Source organism: Jatropha curcas, chromosome 5 (assembly GCF_041381405.1).
Source record: "Jatropha curcas cultivar XTBG-Jc1 chromosome 5, XTBG_Jcur_1.0, whole genome shotgun sequence".
Classification (NCBI taxonomy): domain Eukaryota; kingdom Viridiplantae; phylum Streptophyta; class Magnoliopsida; order Malpighiales; family Euphorbiaceae; genus Jatropha; species Jatropha curcas.
In genome coordinates this window covers 15005221-15014174 of record NC_143155.1, presented here as the reverse complement: position 1 = coordinate 15014174, position 8954 = coordinate 15005221, and the positions used below count along the sequence as shown (strand labels likewise).

At 39.4% G+C, this 8954-nt stretch overlaps 1 long non-coding RNA gene across 1 annotated transcript; it reads left to right on the top strand.

Moving 5' to 3' along the window:
• Window positions 1-4519: 4519 nt before the first annotated feature.
• Window positions 4520-7071, top strand: LOC149496265 (uncharacterized). Its single transcript, XR_016320995.1, has 3 exons — window positions 4520-5006; window positions 5144-5223; window positions 6736-7071. It is a non-coding gene; the product is annotated as an uncharacterized LOC149496265 (long non-coding RNA).
• Window positions 7072-8954: the final 1883 nt, after the last annotated feature.

The following is an 8954-nucleotide window of genomic DNA, read 5'->3' as shown; positions in this document are numbered from 1 at the left end:
CGGGTTATTTTGGAGGCTACCGGGCCACTTCACCCAGACCTGGCCAATCTACGCCTACCATACAGTATTTCTTACTTTATCCCTGACAGCCCTCCAGCTCTTCGAGAAGTCTCCCTGGAGGGTGTGGATCGCCTGACTCTTCCTTCGGAAGACATCACTGAGGTAAAGCCTGACACATCTCTCTCACAAAAAGGATTCATAAGAGATTTGAGATTGACTTGTATTTTCCTTTGTATGATTTCCAGGTTCCTGTCGGATTGGTCACTCAGATGATGGAGCTGGTTCTCGGGATGCAGCAAGAACTAGCTGCGGCCTGGACTCAGATGGCCTTTGATGATCAGAGGAGGAGGAGGCCCCGCCGCTGATAGTTGCTAGATTTTCCAGCTTTCCTTTTTTTTTTTCTCTTACTGTATTTTCTGAACTGAACTTTATTTGTACCTGCACTTTGGTTAGTACTGAAAATATGTATGCATGGTTATCAAATATGAAAGAAAAATAGGATTTTATTTCTGCCCATTTTATGGAAAATATATACACATTTTTTTTAGAAAAGAACATTTTTTTCCCTTGTTTTTTTTTTTGGCACTGGAAATTATATACATATATATATGTATGTAAAAACAACAATTTTTTTTTTTTTTGGCAGCTGGGCCGCCGGGATGGGCCGCCTGCGGGCGTGCTTTTTCTCTATAAAAGCCGCCTTTGGCCCTTTTCTTCCTTCACTCTCTTGTTCTCTCGAAAATTGTGCTAAAAAAGCAGTTCCCGGTCAGTTTCTTATCTCTCTTTTTTTTTATTTTTTGTCTATTATATTTATTTATTTATTATTTTTTTTTAATAAACAAAAGGAGGAAAAAAAGAGAAATAAAATAAACAAAAAAAACAAAGAATCCCTTCTACAACCATAGCATGCACAGCTGGACTAGGAGTCTCTCCAAAGTTGAAAAGATCAATTTGGGGAGGTACGGTCTTTCTCCTGTTATTACTCTTAGGGGTGTAATAGTTGACTGGGATTTTTTACGGGCCTGTATTAGACTTTGGGACCCTGAAGCCCATGTTTTCCAGTTTGGGGCCATGATGGAGGAGATGTGCCCTCTTTTTGAGGAGTTTTGTGCTATTATAGGGTGTGACCCCAATGCCCCTTTGGTCAAGCATGAGGTAAAAATCGGGTATGTGTGAATACTCAAATTTTGAGGCTCAGGGGAATAACATGGTATGTGAAACTCTTTAAATGGAGGAAAGCACGCCTGCTACAGTACCGTGCCATTTGTTTTGACTTTGCTACAGTAACTTTGACTTTGCTACAGCAACTGTGCAAACTGTCCGACCGGACCGAAGGCCATTTTGGACATTTACTCGAAGTATGCCAATATGGTACTTAAAACGTCTGGAATGTCGCAACGATCACGGAACAGGTCCCGTAATATTTTTCGGAGACCCGGAACTCCCGAAAACTCCTCCGGAGTGAAAAAGCCCAAGTAACCGCGGCCGAGCACGGTGACTCTGGCCACCGTGGCACCTGCCACCGGCACCGGCGGCCGCCGGCACCGGCGGCACCTGCCGCCGGCACCGGCGGCACCTGCCGCCGGCACCGGCGGCACCTGCCGCCGGCCACGGCGGCACCTACCGCCGGCACCGCGGCACCTGCCACCGGACCGCCGGCGACCCGTTTTGGCCTATAAAATGGCCTCTCCCCCTTCATTTTTGACACCCCTGTCTGTGTTGACGGACGATCTTTCTCCCTCCCACGCTCCTTGCGATTTCTTTACCGCTTTTTTGCATTTTAATTCAATTTTTATTATATTTTGTTGTGATATTTGGACACTAAAATCAAACAAATTAAAATTAATTAATATTTCCCAAGCGAGGAGCTTAATCTGGAGTTAAGAAGCGGTTTCCGATTAAATCAGGTACGTAAACGAAACTCTGCCTATTTAATTTTAGCACTTCATGCATGCTTCTCTTCTACTCCTAATAATTCTACAACTGCATAAATGCATCCATGTCATCATTAGGCAAACAAATTGCCTCAAGTAAATGAATTTAAGCTAAATGCCCGGTTAATTAATAATCGTGGTAATAAGCTTAAATCTGACAATTTTGGCTAAAGAGCCTAGTTAATTAATAACTATGGTTCAACTGCCTTATTTTCAACAAATCCGGCTTAAGTCCAATTAATCAATAATTGTGGCTAAAAGCCTTAATCAATCACGTTTCGACAATAAATTGTGATTAAGCTCGAACGCCCGATTAATTAATAATCGTGGCATTAAAGCCTAAATCTCACATTTTGGCAAACTAATTGCCTAAAACAACACATTTTGGCCAAAGGCCTTAAAATCAACCATTTTGGCGAAAATCGCCTAAAATCAACATTTTTGGTAACAATTGCCTAAATCAAAATCATTTTGGCTAAAAGCCATTAAAATCAACATTTTTGGCAACATGCCTAAAAATCAATCAATCTTTGGCAAAATGCCTAAACAAAATGCACAAAGCATACACACTCATGCACAAAGCATACACACTCATGCACAAAGCATACATACTCATGCACAAAGCATACACACTCATGCACAAAGCATACATACTCATGCACAAAGCATACACACACACTCATGCATTAAGCATACACCTTCAAAGCCCTTGAAACAAGGCCTATCGAACTACGTTGACTTTGATCTTCCATTCAAACGGAAGTACGTAGGCACTCATGCACAAAGCATACATACTCATGCACAAAGCATACACACTCATGCACAAAGCATACACACACACTCATGCATTAAGCATACACCTTCAAAGCCCTTGAAACAAGGCCTATCGAACTACGTTGACTTTGATCTTCCATTCAAACGGAAGTACGTAGGCACGTTCGGGATTTCACCCCGGGTGGCAAGTCGAAATCATCAAAATCACATAAACATTTCATTTGGTCCAATTACATCATTCACCTTGCAAAGCATTCATTCATGGTTAGTTCATCAGCATGACATAGTCTCGGGATCCATCTCGGGTTTGCACACCATGCCTTAAACATTGGGATAATTAATCTAGTAACTAGGTTAATTAAAATTGGAGTCACTCAGGGTTTTTTCCTAGTTTACCCTAAAATAATTAAACAAGGTGGCGACTCACACACTCACGTGCATTTCTGTCCTTAATCATATGCATTCATATGCCTATGATGTTTTCGGGGGAGGGGTTCACAGTTTGGCGACTTCACTGGGGATATATGTAATCATTTTGCATAAAAGTGGACTACAATTGTTGTGAAAACTAACCGGCCTTTCTTTAAGGTATTATTTTATTATGCTTTGTTTTGCAGGGTACCCTAATATGAATCAAGTGTTCTTTCCTTAAGAATACTTGATATGGAAATCCGGACTTAATTAATGTGATTAAGACATTAAAACTTGTCGATTTATTTGCACGATTGAGAATCCTTTTCTCCATTGCATAAAAGAAATGAACTTCAAATGAATTTCTTCTCTTTCTGTTCAAACTTCTGAGTTTGGATAGCAAGTAGCGCTGATCGGCAGGTCTCTTTGATTATGTCGACGGACAGCCAAAGCGTCCTCCCTGTTACCGCAAACCATCCCTAATCCTTTTGGGGGTGGCACATGGGTATGCGTACCGTTGGACCCACGCGAAACTCCTTGTTTCACATGTGGTTAGGTATATCCATACTCAAGGTTCAAGGGTCCCTTAATAAGCCGATTCTCTATTTGTGTCATAGCCTATAGAACCTATCCTTTAGGACTGTATGCACCCCGTGATATGAAACATCTCATTAAAACAGATTATGATGTGTTGTTATGCGCATTCACGACATATCATAAACATTGGGTAAGCACATGGAGAACACAAAAAAATATTTCCTTTGGTCATGCACAGTTGGACAAAGAGTCATTCTCTCTCATATCAGCTACCCTGATACTACTATACCCTTAATCCAGTTACCCTCATACTTACAGGTACCCCCTGTTCAAGTGTCAGCTACACCTACTGTGCTATCACCGACCTCATCAACTTCAACTACACCAATGGCATCATTGTCTGACATCCAAAACCTCATAGAACAAATGGAAGCCAGAATGGAAGCTAAAATGAATGAGGCATTGGCTGCCCAAAGAATTGCCCTATTAGCTGAACTAGGCGGTAGTAATGGAAATGGGGCTCCAGTTGGGGGAAATGATAATGCTGCCTCCAATCAAGGACCTGGTGCTGCATCTGCATCCTCAAACCCTATCCCTAACTTGGAGGACATGCCCTCCAAAACTGCTTCTGAGTTGGAAGCTCAGAAAATGAGAGAAAAACTTGAATTGTTGGAAAGGTCTGTTACTGCCCTTAAAACACACAAAGAAGTGGTGGACATTGTAACAGACTGATTTTTTTTTAGTGTCGGTAATAGTGATTTACCGGTCTGTGAATAGTACCATCGGTCCGGAACTTGGTATTATTTTAGTCCGAAAAAATTACTATGCATAGTTAATATTTTATTTACTATTTTTGGAGCATGTTTGCATGATTTAGGTGGGTAGAAAATATTTAATGAATATTTTTGGAGAGTTTATGTATTGAATGCATAATATTTCTAGTGTGGTATATTAAGAAATAAATGAGGAATTATTTTAGTGGAGTTAATTTAATTAATTGGTGGAGTTAAATAAGAAGTAGAAGAGAATTATTTGAGGAATATTTAGAGCCATTGGATGAGATTACTTAGGACTTGATCTTAGCCACACATTTGCATGATTTTAGGAAGTCAAATTTGACTTTGGCACTTAAAGTAAACACCACAACACTTATTTCTTTCTTCTCTTCTCCTTATCCACGCCATCTCCATCTTCTTCCTCTTTCTTTCATTTCTTCATTTTCTTACCTCCAAATTTACCACCAAACTACCTAATTAAATCATAGATTAGTACTTAATTCTTAAGAATTAAGAAGTAGAAGTTGAGTTTGGTGATTAAAACCAAAGAGAAGTGAAGTTACCATTGAAGCAAGTAAGTTGTGGTTTTTGAGTTTTGTGAATTGTTAAGTAGAATTCATGGTTTAGACATGTTATTGATGCATTAAATCATGCTCCAACTATTTCTTTTGTTAAGTTTTGCTTGTAATGTTGATTTTTCATGCTTTGAAGAGGTTGGAGAACCATCCTCAAAGGGGAAAGAGAAAGCCAAGGAGTAAGGCTTTCCAAGCTTTTTCAAGCTTGTTAATAAGGTTAGTGCAATCATAATTTCACTTGTTTAAGTTGTTTTTACATGGTTAGGGTTTTGAATATATTTTGGGAACTTTGTATGTTTTGTTGAAATTGCTGAATTTTAATGTGAGATGTGTTCTGCCGTGGGATTGGAACTCATTTTTGACCCCTTTATACTTCCCATTTGTTTTTGAATTCTTCATGAAAGTTGTAGCTCTATTTCTCAGCTTTCCAAAACATATTCTTATGTCCAATTTCAATACTTGTAGCTCAACTTATGAGTGAAATACCAAAACTGGTTCTGTTATGGTGTCTTCCCTATATATCCGAAATGATTGTCCATTTTGACCACTCAAATGGCAACATAACGTTTTATGTTCTTCATAAAAGTTATATATTTACTTCTTATCTTTCCAACCCATCCTCTTGTGTCCAAATTGGAGATACATAGCTCAATTTATGGCTCAAACACCCAAACTGACTCTGTTGTGTCGAGCCACATGCATTACTAAATTGAGTGCCCATTTTGACCACTATAATGATAAGATTAGGTTCTGAGTTCTTCATAAAAGTTGTTGCCCTGTGTCTTGAGAATTATCTCGTTTTGGATTGGTTTCATTTGAGTGTTTGGTGAAGTAGGAATTCAAGAAACATTGGACTTGGTTCTGCTGAATCAGGTCTGATCTATTGGTCTGTGTTCTGAGCTTTTTTTTTCTATCTTACTCTGTGATCTGGGCTGTGGTCCCTTCTGCAAATTTGTAGAATTTTGTCTTAGCTTTCTAATGAATCTGATTTCATGCAATTTGGAGACCCATAACTCAATTTATGTGTTAAAAACCCAGCAGAGGTCAAGTTTATGGAAATGCTGAAAAGTTCTTGATTTATGTACTTTTCTACTATATTAAGTATATATACATTTATAGTGTTTTGAGTAAAACTTTTGAACTGATGAGTACTAAATGAAGAGGTTTTGAGTTATAATTATTGCTTTTGTGAAAGAATGTTTTTGATTTGGGCTCTACTATGCATGATTGAAACGTGGTATGATGAGATGGATTTTCTTATTGTGAAGCTATGATCATATGCTAGGGTTATCAGCCCTTATAAATAGGCGGACGCGCTTATTGTGTGATGGGGTGGTGCTTTCATAGGCCACGGTGGTGCTTTCATAGGCCACGACTGTGTGATGGGGGTGGTGCTTTCATAGGCCACGGTGGTGCTTTCATAGGCCATGAGTATGTAATGGGGGTGGCGCTAATATAGGCCACGATCAAATCTGCTTATGTTCATTCTGCATGAGTATGAGCCTTAACGAAAAATGAAATTTTGTTGTTGCTATAAAAGAATGAAGACATATTTGTATTTATAATCTTCTCATTTCTTTCAAAGTATTTGAATTAAATGAATGCGATTTCGGTATTTATATAGTTGAGTAATTTAAGTTTTGCCTTGGCTTTTATTGTTAATTTAATTGTTGGTTATTTAGCACCACTGAGTCTTCCACTCAGCGCGTTGATTTTTATCACGCGCAGGTTAAGAGCGGAGGGTGTTCTTAAAGACCAGAGGACAAGCATCAGAGTAGAGATCACATTTTGGGTAGGATATTGTGTAAATGGTGATTTTTGGCATGTATGTAAAGATTGTATTATGGAGGTTGTATATAATAAGTTTATAATGTATTAAGAGTTATGATTATTGAAGGAAATAACATCTTATTATATTTTTGGTGTATGATGATTATATATTCCTTGAAAAGAATGTGTTTAGACTATGATGCGTATGTTGATGGATATTTAGAAGTGCTTGTGGTATGTTATGTTGAATTGGAGTTTTGGGGTTTGGAGAAAATTGGAAGTGTGTATATTTTCTTTGTGTGGCAAGTTAATTTTTAGGGGAAACTCTTGCGAAATTTTCGTAGGAATTTCCTTAAATATTATTTTCGTTAACAAAAAAAAAAAAAAGAAAAAAAAAAAAACAAAACAAAACGTTAATTACTTGCCTCCTTATGAAAATTTAACCACTTCTAATTTGTGATCTAGCTTTAATAAGTGACATAAGACGGTGCTCCGGCACTGATTGTGGCATCCGCCGTCTGGTTCTCCGGGATTGACCGGTGGGTGTTACAGACATGGACTCCTTGTCTCTGTTCCCCAAAGCAAGACTACCAACCAAGTTCAAAATGCCAAACATGGACAAATTTGATGGAACTACTTGTCCTAAAACTCATTTGAAAATGTATGTGGGTGCCCTTAACCCATTTGGATTGAGCAGCGAGCTCCTTGCTCAGTTGTTCCAACAATCTCTCACCGGTGCTGCATTAAGATGGTTTGTCAGTCTAGACCGGTCTAAGATGAAGACTTGGGAGGACATCTGTAATGCATTCAACTCACAGTATCACTACAATATGGAAGTGGATGTAACCCGAAGGGAGCTAGAAACCACTAAACAAAGGAACAATGAACCTTTCTCCTCGTTCCTTACGAGGTGGAGAGCCAAGGCCGCCCAAATGATTAACCGACCTTCTGAGCAAGAACAGGTGGACATAATAATAAAGAACCTACAGCCTGTCTACCAACACCAATTACAAACTCAATACCTACCATCGTTCCAGTCGCTCATTGCCACTGCTACGAAGGTAGAAGATTTACTTCAAATGGGACAATTGAAAGAAGACCCGGGGACCTCGAGATACAAAAAACCTAGCCAGCCCGGAAAAGTCTACGAAGTGGCAAGCATCACCCCCACGAATCCTTTACGTGTGGGAAACATGGGAAACATGCGAAATGGCAGTCAGTCAAGAAGAACATACACTGATCTCGGGATGCCAATCCTTTTGGTATTCCGAGAAGCTGTCAAAGCAAACTACATCAAACCTTTGGAGGCAAGACCACCACCCAACCCTTTACCAAGGAATTTCAAAGCCAATGAATACTGTGAGTACCACCAAGCACATGGGCATAAGACTGAAGCATGCTGGACGCTTAAGAACCGCATCCAAGACCTGGTAGACGATGGTTCAATTATTCCGAGAAGTAAACCAAACATTAGCACTAATCCCTTACCAAATCACGGGGTAAATGCTATTATTTCTGACCAGGAATTGATCGATCCTTTCGAGCTATTCCTAGAAATGAATGACACCTGTGTCCTGGACTTGAATGACTTATCCGAAGAAATAACAACTGAACTTTAAGTGGAAGACTTCATGCAGCCTAGTCTCTTTGATGAGGTTGCAGTCATTACAGGAAATGATGGGGACCAAGATTTACTGAGCCTGATCAAGCCAAATGAAGGACCTCTCACCAACTGGTACGCCGAGGAGGAGCGCGCTGCTGATAAACCCCCTCTCGAGTCAAACCTAGAGTCAAAATCTGTAATCAAGTCTTGTATTGAGTCTGAGCCTGACCCCGAGTCTGAAACCGAGTCAGAGTCCAGTTCCAGTCTTGAGTCGTCTGTGTCGGATTTTGAAAATCCAGATTTCAAATTTGATGTAATTTTTGAAGACGACTCCGTCATTATCAATAAAGGCTTGCAAATTATTGACTACCCCGCATGTCTATCTTTCCAAGCATCTCCAAGCAAAAATAATGAAAAAGAAATAAATGAAATGAAAAATGATAAAGAAAAAATAATAATTGGCAAAGAAGAAAATGAACATACATACATTGCATCTGACTGTGTGAACAGGGAACAGGTCAGTGAATGCTTAAAGAAGTTTGCCGATTGCTTCATGTGGAAGGCAAGTGACATC